This window comes from Perna viridis, chromosome 9, assembly GCF_037379345.1.
Source record: "Perna viridis isolate PV_CMFRI_1.1 ecotype Kerala chromosome 9, ASM3737934v1, whole genome shotgun sequence".
NCBI classification, from domain to species: domain Eukaryota; kingdom Metazoa; phylum Mollusca; class Bivalvia; order Mytilida; family Mytilidae; genus Perna; species Perna viridis.
The window spans coordinates 5,426,453-5,443,892 of NC_142453.1; the positions used below are offsets into that span (position 1 = coordinate 5,426,453).

Sequence of the window (17,440 nt, forward strand, 5' to 3'; positions counted from 1 at the left end):
ATAATTTGTTCTGTCTTCCTTGTATCTTTTAATAACATTTTTTTTTTCAATTGCTATTTTTTAGTACATTGTAATTTGTGACATTAAAGTTCAGCAGTACTGGTATCAAATTATTTCCACATCTAGAAATTTGAAACTGAAAATTAAATTCAAGATATACATGTACATGTGTCGACTTAAATTTTACCAGCTGTTTTTTTTTCTTTTTTTTTAAATTCCAGTGTACCTCCAAAAAACTGTTTGCTATAAGGTATATCTTATTAAGTGATTTGTCTTCCTGTTAACAGTTAGTTCAGTGAGGAAAAATTTTAAGCACACTTTAAAATGATCTTGAGCTCCACAAATGCAATGGAACAACTTTGATAATGAAGATTCACCCTCAAAGTATGAAAATTTGGCAAGCAAATGCTGAACTACATTCAACCAAGCCTTTCCTGTACTTCAATTCACAGTTCCTCAGAAAACCTGTTTGATTAAAGAACAACAGGAAACATCTCATAGAAGTTAGATCACCTACCTGAACAGATAAATCCTGTCAAATATCAACCGCACTATGTAGGAAATTGATTCCAGGCTTTAAAGTGATTCACGTCTAAGAATATTGATAAGCCAATCAATTCTTCTTAAGGTGTCAACAATGAGATGCTGTAACTGCAGCCAGAATATTTTCTATTGTTCATTACACAAGTAATTTTCAAAGTCAGACAAAGTGTCTAACCATACACGGCAACACATCCTTGTAAAGCCCTTTCCATATAGTGCATGCAATATTAGACATAGTGTTTACATGTACATGGCAAGCACTTCCTTATAAAGTCCTTTTCATATAACAATCTATGCTAACTCTGACAGTAAAGAGGAGTTCAAAAAGAAGTCTGTGTTTGTAATGTATATATTTAATCTATATCAAAGACATTAAACATCATTGTCATGCACCAGTACCAGATGCTTTCATATAATACCAAGAACTTTACCTTTGAAATTCAATTCATTTCATGACATTAAAATTACCGTACTGTAAGTCTCTTAAAACAAACTATCAGACCAACAGGAAGAAAGATAACTATTAAATGGAGAAGCAATACATGCCCACATATTGATGTAAAATGTCATCATTTTATTATGTAACTGCATAAGAATTAGCATACATGTACCACACATATTTACTTAGCTAAGCACTGTACAAATAATGCAAAGGCATCAGATAAAGTTCCTTTTACCAAAAAAACTCTACTGATTTCAGATGAAATTTCCAAGGCTTGTAGCCAGAGGGATTCAGAGTTGCCGTAAACCCCTGCTATAAATTTGTGTTTTTTGGTTCGTGTTCCAAGGATAGAAATCAGATGGGTAAGATTTCAATATTTTGAAGGTTGCAGAAGAATAATTAACTGTACAATATTTCGTAGGTTAAAACCTATCTGGACAGTATTAGATGGACAATTTGGAAAAGCTACAGCATATACAATGATCATGTGGATGATGTTATGGGGATGTGTAATGTTGCAATGCCACAACATGATGCAAAGACATCTGGAGCAATGTCTAAAACAGAAGCCCAAAACCTGCATTAGTCATGAAAATTACAATAAATATAACTAAAACTTTCCCTTACCTGTGTAGTCTCATCATTTCAACATTTATACCTCATAATATACCTATCGGAAACTAAAAACCGCAAACCCTCAGAAAAGTAATCATCATCTCATTATCCAAGACCAAAAATCATTATTGAAACCCGAGTGTCGAGGAAAACTTTCATACTTCAATTACCCTCTCTATAAAAATCATTAGGTTTCATAAAATGGTGATCAATGTCCTTTTACTTACAAGCCTTGAAATCACCTATGTGCTTCATTTAACAGTATAATATTATGTATCTACTGAAAGGATTTAAATGTGATACAGCAACAAAATATAAATAATATAGCTTTGACATTTAAATCTCTAAAAAAAGAAAAAAAATAATAGATGTCAAATTTAAACATGTTGAACATGTGATAAGTTTGTCTTTCTTTGGGCTTATTATAGCATGAATGGTGTTTTAGGCAAGCTTAGTATAGTACGTTTAACAGCTCTTATTATGGATAATGTCTCATACAGATGAAGAATCAAGGCAATTCAAATAAGGGTGAGTTGTTATTGAATGGGTAGATGTGTACAGAATCTGAACCGGTCCGTGCAACAAAAATTGCAATCAGTCATCAATCGGTGATCAGTTTCTGATCAGTCATCCATCCTTCAAACCGACCAATTAAACCAGTGATCACATCACATGACCACAGAGCAGTCAATATATTTTACGGATTCTGTTGTTTTATTTGGCAATTTTACATATATTAACAGTAATGCAGTAGATTTAAATATCAATTTATACTTTTATTTTCCGTTTTTTTCAACAGACCATCCATTATATTACATAACAAAACTGTGATCAGATCAGTGACCAATCATTGGTAATCAATCCATCAGCGATCAATCAGTCAGTGGTCATCGATCCATTAAATCAGTACACAGATCGTCGCAGGGACTGTATGTACTTATCTTACTGTCAAACTTCTACTTCCAAAAAAAATTTACCTAAATTTTCCATCAACCTCCCTATTACAGCAAATACAATGATGACGGTCAGGAGATAAAGTCGGTCCTCATTTGATTAAATGAAAATTACCTAATGAACTTTCTTATGTAGCTACCTGAATAACCGACATGGAGATCAAAGATCCAAAATCTTATGGAATGATAAAAATCTGAAATCTCAATTGTAGTCAACTAAATGTACATTGTACCAAACAAAATTCATAAGGTAAATATCATTTTATCAAGAGAACTCTAACCCTGTACATCATAATTGTTTGGGCTGTTCTTCGTAAGCATATATTGCTTCTCAAGGAATATTTCCAGCCCAAGCTTTCCTTAGTTTATTCATTTGTACTATCAGACTTCTAGATTATTAACTCAGAAGTTTAAGCATAGATAAAATTGACATGTCTCATACAAAAGCCGACAAATATTAGGTATTGAACAAAAGTAACAGATTTAAGACAGGCTGATATTGACTATGATATAAAACATATTCCCCAAGGACAGGGTTTCATGGTAGAACAATTATAACAGGTCTATAAAGCTGATCAGATAAAAACGAAAACATGGAACTGTCAACACTGCTTGGAAAAGTGTAAATTATGTCAGATCTATTTTACAGCAAGTACTTTAGTTAACTTCAGGGAATAGAGTTGGTCTACACTTCCTGACAAAAGACAAAGAGATTTAAATTTACTATCAAACTTACATTAAAATACCTGTGAAATGTTGGAAGTCAAATCTCCTATAGACAATCGCAAAGACACTTCAGTAGTTAATTGTCATGAACTGAGGGAAGATCAATTCTAATTCCTAAAGTTAACTTATCACTGGCTGTAACAAGAGGTTGCACACAATGTCAGACTAAGCATATCTCTATTTGAAATCAACAATCACACAAAATTCTAAATCTTAAAGAAAGAAGACAGACAGGAACCTGGAAAGGAGCAAGATTGTCATGAGAAGAAATGGCCATGTCCACATGTTGGATGTGCTAGCTGGCTAAAGGAAAGTCTTACCTCTGATCATTGAAAGAAATTTCATCATTTTCACCAATATAAAGTCTTTCCTTAGGGTTTTAGTGTTTTTTTTTTTTTAGTTTACTTAGGTACAAATGTATTACAGTCAATCTGGAACGCTAGGTTAGACATGTTTATTAAAGGATTATATATCCACTTATACCTCAAGAAAATGAAAGGATTTCCTTCCAAGAGTTTTATCACTATATAATTTCACATGATAAAAGTTTATAGTTTGGGAATTACAATATGTAAATAATACATGACTGGAACCATTTGAAGTTCAGAACAGTAGAAAATCAGAATTCTCAAGGGAGTCTCATCTTCAAGAAATTTGATTTGGTCTCTTAGAAATTTTTCAAAGTCAAATAAACATATCCTTGGAGCCACAGTGAGGAGTAAGAAAATTCAATAGATACTGAATAACCATACAGGACTGAACCATTGAGTGAATTAAACTAGTAATTATGTAGAATATAAAAATACTACACAAGATTTATTTTGCAATTTCTGGAATGCTGCACATGTGTCATGCTCTCAGTGACAGCATTGGAAACAAATACATAGGAAGATCTTAACCTAAAAATAAACTGTAAACAAGAAGTACTAAAAACCAAATAGATCAAAATAGGAAGCCAAATCCAGTACCAAGAAGTTAAAACCAACTGAAAAACAAGGAATGAAGCCTCAGTGTATAGTTTCAAGTTTCAAAATTACTTCATGAATGTACTGACATTAAAATACAAACCTGTTCAGGACAACATAAACAATACAAAGCTAATAGCCAATAAAAATCTATGACCTACATTCAATCACCCCAATGAAACATGTAAACCAGAATATAAATAAAATCAAGATAGTGTCATCAAGTTTGGATTTATAGAACTACAAAATGAAATCAAGGTGCTTTACAACAAACTTTAAAATAGAGTACCTTTCTGGTGAATTTACCCAGAAATGAATGTTCATAAGCCCCACTTTGAATTCAATTGGTCAATATGCATTTGTAATTCATAGTCTGTCGGTGTGACAAGGAAACATTCAGTGTTCTCCCCATAATTTTCAAATTGCATAATGCTTACTGACATAGTACAGCTCTTTAGGCCTTACTCCAAAATTATAGCGCAATACCCATAGCGCATTCTAACTAAAATTAATTACTGATAGCACAGCACTCAGAAATCATAGCACTGCAAAGTACAGCATTATAATGGCCTGGGGAGAACACTGCAAAGTACAGCACTATAATGTCCTGGGGAGAACTGCAAAGTACAGCACTATAATGGCCTGGGGAGAACACTGCAAAGTACAGCACTATAATGGCCTGGATAGAACACTGCAAAGTACAGCACTATAATGGCCTGGGGAGAACACTGCAAAGTACAGCACTATAATGGCCTGGGGAGAACACTGCACATCTATAGGAAATGACTTTAACAAATCCCATTGCTTAGAATGACTCAGTTGTTCAATAAAATCTGTTGACATGACAGACAATTTATATACCTTTTTATTTCATGCTAGAAACATAAATAAAAAATTCCTATCAATGAATAATATCATAATCAAACATTTAACTTCAGTATATTTCTGGACGTTATCTATGAACCAACAAGTAAGTGCCATCTCGAAATCATGTTTCTTCTAGATCAGAAATATTGGTCGAATCTGTCCATATATTAAACAGAAAACACAAAAAAGACTCTAGTTTGCTCACTAGTAATATCTCGGACTACAGGGATGCATTACTTCATGGTTTTCCTGTTCATGCAACAGATCGATTACAGTGCGTTCAAAACAAAGCTGCAAAACTTATCACAAAGAAAAAGAAATACGGCCATGTCAGCAAGAACTCTACAATCAGAAGGTAGTATGCATCTTGCAAAGCCGGTTAAGTCTAAAACATATGGAGAAATACGATTTGATCGAGCGGCTGCCCTTTTATGGAATGACCTGCCATTAAACGTTCAAAGTGTTGAATCACTGTCTGTGTTTAAGAAAAACCTTAAAATACATTTATCCAGACAAGCATCCAGAATTGCTAATTTAACTGTGATACTTGTCTTTTTCAGACTTTTATTTGTTTACATGCTTTTAGACTTTTATTGCATTGTCGTTGATTCTTAATTCATTATTTCTTGCTAATTTTTTTTCTTTTACTTGATTAATAGGTTTTAATTAGAATTTTGTAAGTTTCATTATTTCTATGATGAAGTCTGGATTTATTTTTCAAATTTTCAGTTTTAAAACATTTGAAAGTATTTTATTTTCATGTGACCTATTGTTTTCATTTTTGTTTAAATTATATTCTTTTTAGAATATATAGTTAAACTCATTTTACCTTGCAATTTAAATAGTATAATTTTACTTTGTATGTGTTTGCAATGCTTGAGTTCTTTTTTTTTTTTTTTATTATCATTATTATTTATGTATGTATACGCTAATTTTATATGCACTGTTAAGCGCTTAGAGTAGTATTATGTAAAGTCAGATAAGCACTATATAAGAATTGTAAACAATAATTGAAACAGGAAAATTTTAGGTCAGCACCCTGCTGAATGTGGCTAACAAGACCACTGCAAAACTTATATAATTTCAGTCATCAAAAAAAAAAAAAAACGCAGAAAAATATAATCTAGAAGTATCTATAATTTTTATACAGTAAACCCTAATTCTTTAAAGGAAATTATATCAAAATAACATTCAGATGACAAGAGATCATTTAGTCATTCAATAAAATCTATAAACTACAGCTACATGTAATTCAAGGACTCCCCAACTTATTAATATTAATCCAAAATCATACCTTTTTTTGAAATTCTATAAAAAAGTGCCTTATTTATACATGGATAGTAACCTTTCAAGTGTCTATACCTTTTATACAGTAAACATAAGTCAAATTTTCTTTTTCTTTGAAGAAAAAAATAGCAACAAGACATCCAGATGCCTACACTAAAGAGATGATTCAGTCATTCAATAGAATCTACTAACTACAGTTTGTTTTTTGACAAAAAACTGAACTAGAAAACATTAAAATATAAATTAAAATCATGCCTTCTCTGAAAAACATGTGCCTTATTTATACATGTACATGAAGCTGACCGAATTGGACAATAATTTTAAATATGCAACAAGATATCCAGATGCCAATCCTGAAGAGATGATTCTATCATTCAATCAAATCTATAACATTATAAAGACTTTGAAAACAAGTCATGTTTACCATCTAATGATAAAAAATCATACCTTAAAAAATGAAATCTAGATGCCTCCATATAATATTCAAGTCAGGCAATAAAATAAAAAAAAAATTCTGTACCTTATACAGTAGACAAAAGTCCAATTTCCTTTTTTCTTTGAAGAAAAAAAAATAGCCACAAGATATCTAGATTCCTAGTATTAGAAGATGATTCAGTCTTTCAATAAAATCTATAACACAGTGTAATGACATATGGTGAGTAAGTTTGTACAGACACCTGCTGTCTCTAGCACCTAATCACACATCCACCAATCAATATTATTGTTCTGACCACTTATGTACATTTTCTAACCAATAAATCATGTTTCTACAGCTTTCACAAGACATGTACTGTGGAATTGTAAAACTTGTGTAATGCCAGTGACCTATTATTCATTATATATGTTTTAATTTGTGGTAAGAGGTTAATATTTTATTAATCCAATTTAATACTGATATTTTCTTTAATTAACTCTTTAATATGTATTGTTTCTTGGGTCATAAAATTTACTTTAATACATTACAGTTTAGAAAAGGCAATAAATTAATTTACACAATTCTTTAGGTTTAGTTGAATATACTGTTTACTGAGTCTTGAAAAGCATACTGAAGTAAATAAATCATGTAAGTAAAATTCTAAAAAAAATCTTGACCACTGGTGCATTTTGGTTCATGGGAAGTTTATTGATGAGCAGAATTTTAAATTACAATAAAGGGTCCTTTTTTTGGCTATTATTAAGAATTGGCAATAATAAAAAAATTGTCTACTGAAAAATAGCATAAATTTTCCATGTGCATATCGTTTATTGCGCAACATGCAATAAACAGAATATGCACATGGAAAATTTATGTTATTTTTCAATAGACAAAATTTTTATTATAGCCAATTCTTATAGACTAATTTTAAAACATAGTTTTATCTTTAAACATGAGAAAAGTAGCTCTGTATTTTACTAAATAGGGGCGTGTCAATATTTTTTTTATCCATTGAGATATAACAAAATCATTTTAACCAATCAGATTACAGTATTTATCTCAAATTAATTATAAAAAAATGTAAAAGATTTTTTACTTAAATTATTAACTAAGAACAGCAACATAAAACATTTTTTGACATTTTTGGTAGAGGTGAGAATAAGAAAATATTGATAAGTTCCATCTGTCCTACATGTAAAATCTTTCCATCCATTAACACACAAATATTTTACTTTGTTTGAATGCCATCAGTCATGATACTGGAACGATGTCAAGAACAACACTATATAGGGAACATAAGCATTTTCCCATATTGTAGCATCATGCTTTTTATGACAATATCTTTAGGCCATTGTAAAAAAATTGTTTGATTCTCATCCAACATTTTACAACATTGGGGGCAGGCGAGTGAAATCTATTTTTCATTTTTTATCAATGTAAGTGAAAAATGCTGTCAATTTGAAAAAAAAATGACCTGTATTGGGAAAAAAAAATCAAAATAAAATTTTCGAGGAGAGTGGAGGTCAGGAGGGGGTGGGAATCTCATATATTTTTATTTTGGTCTTATCGAGGGGAAAAATAAAAAATCATAAAACCTTGATATCATTTTCACTCAATGACTCATACAATGCAAAAACCCTTACAAAACACCAATGACATTGGTACAATTATCATGTGTAATAGAAGAACATCCACCATCCACTTAAAAGTGACAAGACAGATGCCAAATATCTTTACTCATGTAATTTGATGAAGATAAAAAGAAAGGAAAATAACTTACCCAAATTACACAAATCCTTGGAGTCTTAAACATTGACAGAAATCAATGAAACTTTGCATGACTAGAAGTCACAATTACCATTTCCACTCCTTGGTTTAATTTATATGTTTTAGTGTAGGATGGCAAATTTCTTTGATGTCTCGGATTAAAACCTATTCTTAGAATTGATTATTGTTTTTTGTACTCAAAGGTGAATCTTTTCTCAATGATGTTGTAATAGTAGATGGAATAGTTTCTGCAAGGTTATAACATTTGACATTTTACATGTATACACTACAATCAGAACATATTAAGTGTAAGTATCTGTAAGAATCAGGCAAAATGTGAAAATCAGAAACATGCATGCATGTCAAAACCCCACCGATCTGACAATATACATGTACATGTAATATCACTCAAGGATGCTTTCTCTATTTGAAAAGACCAATATTTGATCTCTGCATCACTGGCTTTGCACAGAAATTTTTCAATAGAATCTTAGAAAAATTAGGTTTTTGACAGTTATCTGCCCTTGAAATGTTCATTTTCAGTGCATTTCAATGAAATTGTAACTGAACGGTCCAGCATGACATGGAAAATCTTGTTTGTTTTCCTTGATTCTGATGGTGCAAATAGTCATATTACACTATCAAAATGATGGGATTTTCATACCATGTTTAAATCACTGCCTGATTCTTACAGGGACTGACACTTAATACTTCATGAATCAATACCTACACAAGAATATACATTTGTATTGTTCACATGAAATTAAGATGTTTTTCACATGATATTCACATAACATGAATTTGTGTGAAAAATTCACATAAAACTCAAGTAAAGGGTCCATTGATATGAATTTTATGCAAACTCTGTCACAAAATCATACATGCAAAGATTGAACCTGCCAAGGCTGTGATAATATCTGTTTTTTTATCACACATTGCATGTTAAATTTTGATGGGAGTAAACTATTTATTATACTGTACTTTCCTTTTGATAAGTAGAAAGCTTGAATTTTCATAATGATCCCTGAAGTTCATATGTCAGATTGTGGGATAAATTTCACTTAAAAAAAACTTACTTTTTTAGAAATTACTACAACACTGCAAAATGATGTATTCAGTGAAATAGTAATATATGGATACATACATGTACATAGTAGTTCTAAGGATTATCTCAATAATAGTATTGAAAATAACACTTTACACATTCCTAATCAAACTTTGCAACTGAAGTAATAAATGTATTTTATAATGCTAAAGGTTGCCTGTGAGGGATAATATTTCCGTGATTTTTTTTCCCAATCTCAATCAAGTGCACTAGTTGAATATGAAGTTGCGTTGCTGTGCTCGGCATAACCCTACTTACAAAACAAGTTAACATTGGAGAGCAGCCAAAATGACTTACATGTATAATATATGTCTCATCTAAAGCCAAAAACAAAATTTGTAATAAATTCATCCATTGGGAGCAAAGACAGTTGCAATGAAATTTGGACAGATGGAATAATGGAAAGAAAAGATGATTCCAATGTACAGACCACTCCTTGAGTGGGGGTATAAAAAAGTAAGAGTAAAGATTTGAAAATTGATGAAAACTGCAAGCAGACGGACACACAGTAATAAAATAAATTGTAACAACAAAATTCATAGGACAGAAAATGTTCTTCTGCTAATCAACATTTTTATATGTGATGTTTTGCTTTGCATTGCAATAAATTTTAAGTAAAAAAAAACAATTAAATTGATGCACCACTGATCCATGAAGTTACATTTTTTGTACCAACAAAATTTTTCTGAGCCATGCAATAAGTACAGTTGTATCCATGAATAAAGTTATTGAGTTTCAGTCATTTCAAAATACATGTATTAACAAATGTAGTACTTAAATGCCATGTCATGAATGTATAATATCAATTTATTTTCTGCTTCTCTTCTGTTTCTTATTTGGTTTCTGCAATTTCTATAAACATTTAATAAATGATATGAATTTAAACATCCATATGTATATAGACCACATATACATGTACATGTACATACATATTCTTGTGACCGAATTACAACTTTATCTTTACATAAATGGTTGGCTTATCGAGAAAAACATGAAATACATGTCACTGTGTATTCCCTTACTACATTTACAAAGCATTATACAATTACAAAAAAGTCAATCAAAAAGAGATCAAGAAAAAAGTTTTTAAAACAATACATGCATCTTATTTTAAATACCTGATTCAAAAATTTGCATAAATTATTCACTTAATAAAAGAAAAAGAAAAAAGTAAAAAAAAATTGATATTAAAACCTAAAACTATATTTAAAATTCTTACATGTACATATGCAAACAATACATTTTTTTACATTGTATTTTACTGGCCATAATTAGAAAACTAACCTACAAACATTAATGTTTCACCATTAATGCATCTGTTGAAAACTTTTCAACACTGATATCAAACTTCTTATTGCATTATGCAACATCAACTAAATAACCATCCATAAGCCCAGTTATCCAACAACAATAATTGATACTACATATTCTATGGTATCTATCCACAATTAATCTTACCTTAAGTGGAAAAAATAAATAACTGCAGCAAAAACTATTGAGAATTTACACTTCGAAGACAAGCACAATGACAACCCGTTACGATCATGACTCATTTGCAAAAATGTAGTCTCCCATCCTTTACGATTATGAAGTAATTGCCATGGAAACCAACTAAAAAATCAATACCTTAAACAGAATTACAGTTGTTGCTGTAAATTGATCTTTGCCCAAAAGAAAACATTTACTTTTGTGAAAAAATATTAATATAATATTCCTTTATTCTCTATCTCGTCAATTTCCGACGATACTGCGTCAGTAAACAGTAGGTAGAGAATGTTATACATTGTTTGTGAAGAGCGACAGAGTTTGTTGGGTATACAACACTGCATTGATTTGAATATTTGATTACGACAGATATACAGATTGGCAAACAATTTTACCTTATCAAGAAAACATTATTTTTTTAACATCAAAACTTTTCAAAAGTTTAACTTACTACATGTACATGTTACTGCTAACATTACATGAGTGATAAATATTTTAAAATGGTGACTCAACTGTGTTGGGTGGAGACCTTGTAACCCCACTCAATATAACTTCATTGTGGAGAGTGGAAGAAGAAAAATTTCATGATGAAAGCAATGTGCATGTGTATATAACTACCAACAAATACAGCAGCAAGGGAGGCTCAACAAACTATGTCTTGTGTATTTTATTATGTTACACTGTTGATACATTGATTACAAAAATATGTGTATATTTTTTATTATATCTGTGAACCCTTGGAACAGTTCATGTGAAAAATAACCCTTCGACACTGTCTTATATCAAAGATTTTTACGTAAATGCTTATTTTTTAATCAAAATTTCAATTTTTTTTTCATAAAAAATACAGTAACTTTAACTAAAAACCTCCCACAATGGAAGATTTTAAGAAGCTTATTAGAATTGTGGGATTTCCCCCTCCAATGTTGGAGAGTTAATCATACCATACCCGCCAACTTTTGAAAATCCCCATTGAGGTATTTTATGCAGGACAATGTGTAAACCAACATTTTTGGGACATATTTTGCAAACTGCATGGGATTTACTGTAGTAATGAATGAATGAGACAATCACTATAGTATCAAAGGGCCTTTTTCAGTTGCACAACATGTGCATGCACTATAATAGATTGAAGTTTGTAAGCCCCCCTTTTTGTGGTGGATTTCCCCAAACCTATTTGAAATTCTTAAGTTTTATCAAATTAATAAAAAAAAAGTAAATGAGAAAACTTTTATTTACATTCAAATGCATTGCTAGTATTTCAAAATACATGGAACACTTATTCCTTTTTTTCCATTAATGTCATTTGAAGGGGAACAAGTGTTCAAGTTTTGAACTTAAAGAATTACAGTCCAACAAGATTACTGGCCGAAACAACCCTACTCTGGTCTGGGTTACAGAATGATGCTGTGTAGTATTATGAGAAAGATTATGAGGAAACTTGGTCAACCCATACTTCTCATTAGATGAATATCATGAAGTACAGTATATAAGAAAATGTAACAAATATTCAAGAATGTTGCTACCTACATGAAATTTCCAAAATCATCACTATTTAAAAGGAATAGTATTTCTTTTAACTATTGCAAACAAAACTTGAAGGGAAAATACTGCACTGTTGAAATTACAAGAATGTTAAGACTGCAGGGGAGGTAACTCATTTTGTATAAACAATGATAATTTTAAAATCTGTTTACATATAGGGAGTTGGAATTAATATTTAGAAAATGATAGGATGTTCATAAATCACAGTAAGGCAAATAAACAATTTTACTGTTCCTGTATTGTGATCCAGTTCCCATCAATGCATCAGTATATATTCAATTGTCAAACCCTGATCAGCTGATTGCTCCAGGGAGATTATTTACCCATTATAAAAACCTACCCTTAGCTGTTTAGACAACAATTAACATCTTTTGTTAGATTTATGACTCTTCTAATGAAAGAAATGAGACTGAAACACAAATTTGGGGGTTTTAGTTTTTTTTTGGTAATTTTGCCAAAATCGAGTTTTTGGTCAAATTTTTACCTAAAAAATCGTTTTAATGGGACAAATGGTCAAAATCGTGAAAACTTGACTAAATTATGTAAGTTGGCAGGTATGGTTAACAGGTATGTTTTATTTGATAAATAGTGTTACAGTGCTTACAGTGTTTACTTATATTAGACTTTGTGATTATGAAGGTTAACAATTTAAGGTACATGTAATAAACATCATTATGCCTTTCTCATCATAAAAATATAGCATTTTTTTTCAGTTGGAAGCCTTGCAGTTTTGCCATCAGATAATCTGATATTTTTATCAATAAGAGTTTCTTACATTAACATGTAATTAAACATTGTGTTTCAGTTTAAATATTTATTATTTTGTAACTTTCTTAATGGTTAAAAAGTTGAAATCAGCAGAACTCTGATCATACACTAATATTTCATGAAATAAAATGTAATTTTTTCAAATGAAATTCCATACCAATATATCTAACAGTAACTGTGTAAATTTATATGAATATCAAATTTTATAGCTTAACTCATTTAGAACAGAAGACAACTCGTGCAATTAATGTACTGTTACAATTTTTTTTAAAGTGCATCACAAGTACATGTTACTTGTACAAATAAAACTATAAATATTTAAATTCAGCCAGTAATTTTACAATACATGATAGGAGCTACTAGTTCAAAATTGAAATATATGCAAAATGTTCAATTATACACACACCACCACTCTACATGTAGTAAACTTTTGGTTTAACTACATGTACATGTATGTTATTGTAACCTTCTTACTGTAACTAATGATATTTTACTGATCTTTATAGAAGTAAACATTTCTAAACATTATTTATATACACTTACATGTATGTATTGCCTTGAAAACACATCTAAAAGAAATTGCACATATACATGTATCATTCAACTGCAAGAATGATAAATATACATTTGCTGCCTTAAAAGTTGTAAATAATATGAAATCTACTTTGTGTAACAGTAACACCCAACTCCAAACAGCAACCAGTACTATTTTGTGTTGACAATACAATAACAATATATATGACTTATTCCTGACATTATGTACATCTCCATATGGAAATCTAACACTCACCAACTGCTAACAATCCTACAAGTCCTTAAGGAGGAGTTGTGAACAACCCATCAGACCTAATTTTGCTGGAAAACAGCCATCATATCCGCAATTTTTGTCCAAACATAAATTCCTTACAAAATGCATATCTCCATATGGCAATCTAACACCCCATAAAGTTTCATAACACATCCTGCAAGTCATTGAGGAGGAGTTGTGGACACAACAGCCATCATATGAGACTGTTATAAAAAGTTCATCCAATCAAGATTTTGAATCTATTTCATAACAAATTTCAAAATTAAATGCATCAAAATAAAGTAAAAGATATTTAAGCTTTAAGAATATGTTGAGGATTTTTGTTAGACAGTAAGTACTTTGCAAGTATTTAGTGTTTTGTTACTGGACCTCTGTAAAAGGCAGTAAAAATAATGTACCAGAAAAAGTCTGCCCTTTCAAGATTTTTTCCAAATTAACTGACTCAAAATGAAATAATCTTTATACCAAAATGTACCTACAAGTATGAACTTGTAAACATTATTTGACAGACATGACACATTTGATCAATGATGAACTTTATTCATCAACATATCCCCTTATTTATTGCCATTATCTTGTCAGAAAAAATTTGTCCTGATTTTTGTGTCATTATTTGACATTTAAAAAAAATGTATCAATTAAAAGCACTTTCATTCTTCTTTAGAAATCATTTAAAAATTTTGAAATCCATTAATTTAAACTAAAGTTGTAGCCAAAATGTATCAGAAAATGCCAGTCCTGCTTTTCTTCATATCGAGTTGATTCGCCTAAATTCCTGTTTGCCGCAGGTTGCTTCATCTAAAGTAAATTGTTTCACCTCAATATCAAATGTGTATTAAACATTTAAGATTTCTGTACATGTATATGGGGGTATTATAAAATATATATATAAAAAAAAAAAGGAACAACAACTGGATTGATCGAGGTTTACATTAAAATACACATACAAATTTCAATATCAACTTTTTTCTTATCCAAGCAAATGAATATGCATAAAGAAAATAGTTATGTAACAAGAATTAAAAATAAGAACACTTAAGGATTTCCGAAAATCAAAATGCAAACAACTAAGTACCTGCATGCAATTAATCAGTTTAACAATTACATTAATTGAATAAACCAGCATGGCTTTATTGTTGGTTTAATATATGTGATGTTTTTATAAGATCAAGAAAGTTATGGTTGTTAATTTGTCGTGATTAAAAATCATAATTGGTTTAACATTTGTAAAAGAAACTAATAAACAGTAAAATTAAATTGAAAAAAAACTAATTTTCTCGAAAGTTTCATTTTGGGTTACACATTTCAGTGCTTTTGAAAACTGAAAATCGAATAAAATTTAAATTTTTGAAAAACAATTTAAAAATCATATCATTTTGTAAATGTTTACTAATCATCAGCTGGAAATATATCACATAATAATGCAGAAATCGGCAAAAGGGTATTTGGGTATGAGGAAGTTGGTACAGGAACAGGTTACACATTTTGGTATGTGCCCCAAAGGCCAAACGTGGAAGAGCGCCCTTTTTAGACCTGGATTATCTAGTGCTTTCAAAAGCTGCAGGGAACACTACATGAAGTGATTTGACAGACACCTTAATCCCTTTAGGGATTCAGTGTCCGGAACTGTTTTCTGATTTGCCGCACACTGTGCGACCAAATCAGAAAACAACTCCGGACACTGAATCCCAAAAGGGAACAGACACCTGAAAAAAATTGCACTGGAATCTGTCAAAAGCACCGTCAGAAATTATTCATAAAATTAAAAACGTAATTTCATTGAGCATCACTTAAGTACTTACCTTCAATAGTATATTCACTAAAGAAGCGTCACATTCAGTCGTAATATGTAATTCCTTTAGCTCAATCCACTCATCAACAACTCTCTGCTTCAGCAACGTGGAGATCGATAAACATATCCCACAATGCAATTACCATGATCAAGTCGACACTTTTACCTACAGTACTATCGTCTCACGAGCTTCACCATAGGAATTAATAAGAGTATGACTACTGTGAACATTAGAATTGATTAGTAAAAAAGAGAATACTTAAATATAGCCACACTCATTTTCATTCTGTTAACTGTTTCTTGTGACAACAAAAATACTGTTTACTCGCATGTACATGGATTCTCAAAACCTTTGATTTTTTTTTAGATCACCTAAAATTTCGCTCCTTCGCTGAATTTAATACAATTACAACTTTTTGACTTTTTAACATTATGTACTACATAACTCCATGTGATAGTGAAACATATAGTCTAAAGGAACGTTAACTCATTTACGATTTTAGCATTTGAACAATTGCAAGATTTTTTTTGCATTTCTTACAAATTTGTGTCGTTTTAGGTCACATTTCAATAATACACATTTTATCACTACAGTTCAAAAGACAAAAGCTCCCATAGACCAGTCATAGGGTCCCCTCTTTTGATAATCTCTTAATTCGCATCGATCTGGGTTTTTTTTTAATATCGACATTCCAATGGGCATAATTGTGCTCCTCGACGAGGCAGTCAAGTTAATTTCTTGATCCATATACATCGGACTAGTTCCTTCAAAATATTATGAAAGACGAGAAAGTCTAAAGATGCTATATAGTTGCTTTAACCGATATATTGACTATTTTATCTCCTGCAGTAACTGGCGATCCTATGTCGGTCAAAAGCTCACCAGAGATTAAGTTCCTTATCATGTAATATATGCCAATTCTTAACTTAATATAAATTCACCCATCAATACTAGTTCGCAGTCAAAGAGATTCTTCGAGTCGTTTTAGATTATAGCATTCATCTCGAATTCGACGACAATAGTACTTACAAATATATATGACAAACAACACGATTTAAAATGATAAAAATCTCTTACATATGTAGTAATATACCAGCTTCCCCTGCATATGGTGCTTAACATATAAATATCGAATATTTCTCAGATGTTTATATTCGCTGGCCGCTATTCTGAGTTCTTGATGCACCATCATTGCATGTCTGAGAAATGCCTGAAAAGGTTTTATTTCTGAAATCCAGATACCATATCGAGAAACATTCTACCTTTAATCTCAGTTTCCGCTATATAGATGGCGTATTGTCATCTACCACAAAGAACCTGCGATAAAGGATACTACAGACACTGTGAAGTCAGTCT

The 17,440-nt window shown here is 30.9% G+C and overlaps 1 protein-coding gene and 1 long non-coding RNA gene across 6 annotated transcripts in view; one reads left to right on the forward strand and one right to left on the reverse strand.

The window, feature by feature from the left end:
* The window catches only part of LOC148606435 (rabphilin-3A-like), a 54,278-nt gene extending 37,974 nt beyond the window's left edge, over nt 1-16,304 (reverse strand). The window contains exon 1 of one of the 5 annotated variants that reach the window (XM_088544120.1): nt 16,094-16,304. The gene's annotated coding sequence lies outside the window, so the exon portion shown is untranslated. Of the gene's footprint in view, nt 1-517; nt 667-1,612; nt 1,759-10,969; nt 11,092-11,143; nt 11,293-16,093 lie in introns of those variants that run through there. The other 4 variants (XM_088544121.1, XM_088544124.1, XM_088544122.1 and 1 more) reach the window with 4 other exon arrangements.
* On the forward strand, nt 1,983-5,171 carry LOC148606436 (uncharacterized). Its single transcript, XR_015914973.1, has 3 exons — nt 1,983-2,128; nt 2,400-2,529; nt 3,499-5,171. It is a non-coding gene; the product is annotated as an uncharacterized LOC148606436 (long non-coding RNA).
* Nucleotides 16,305-17,440: the final 1,136 nt, after the last annotated feature.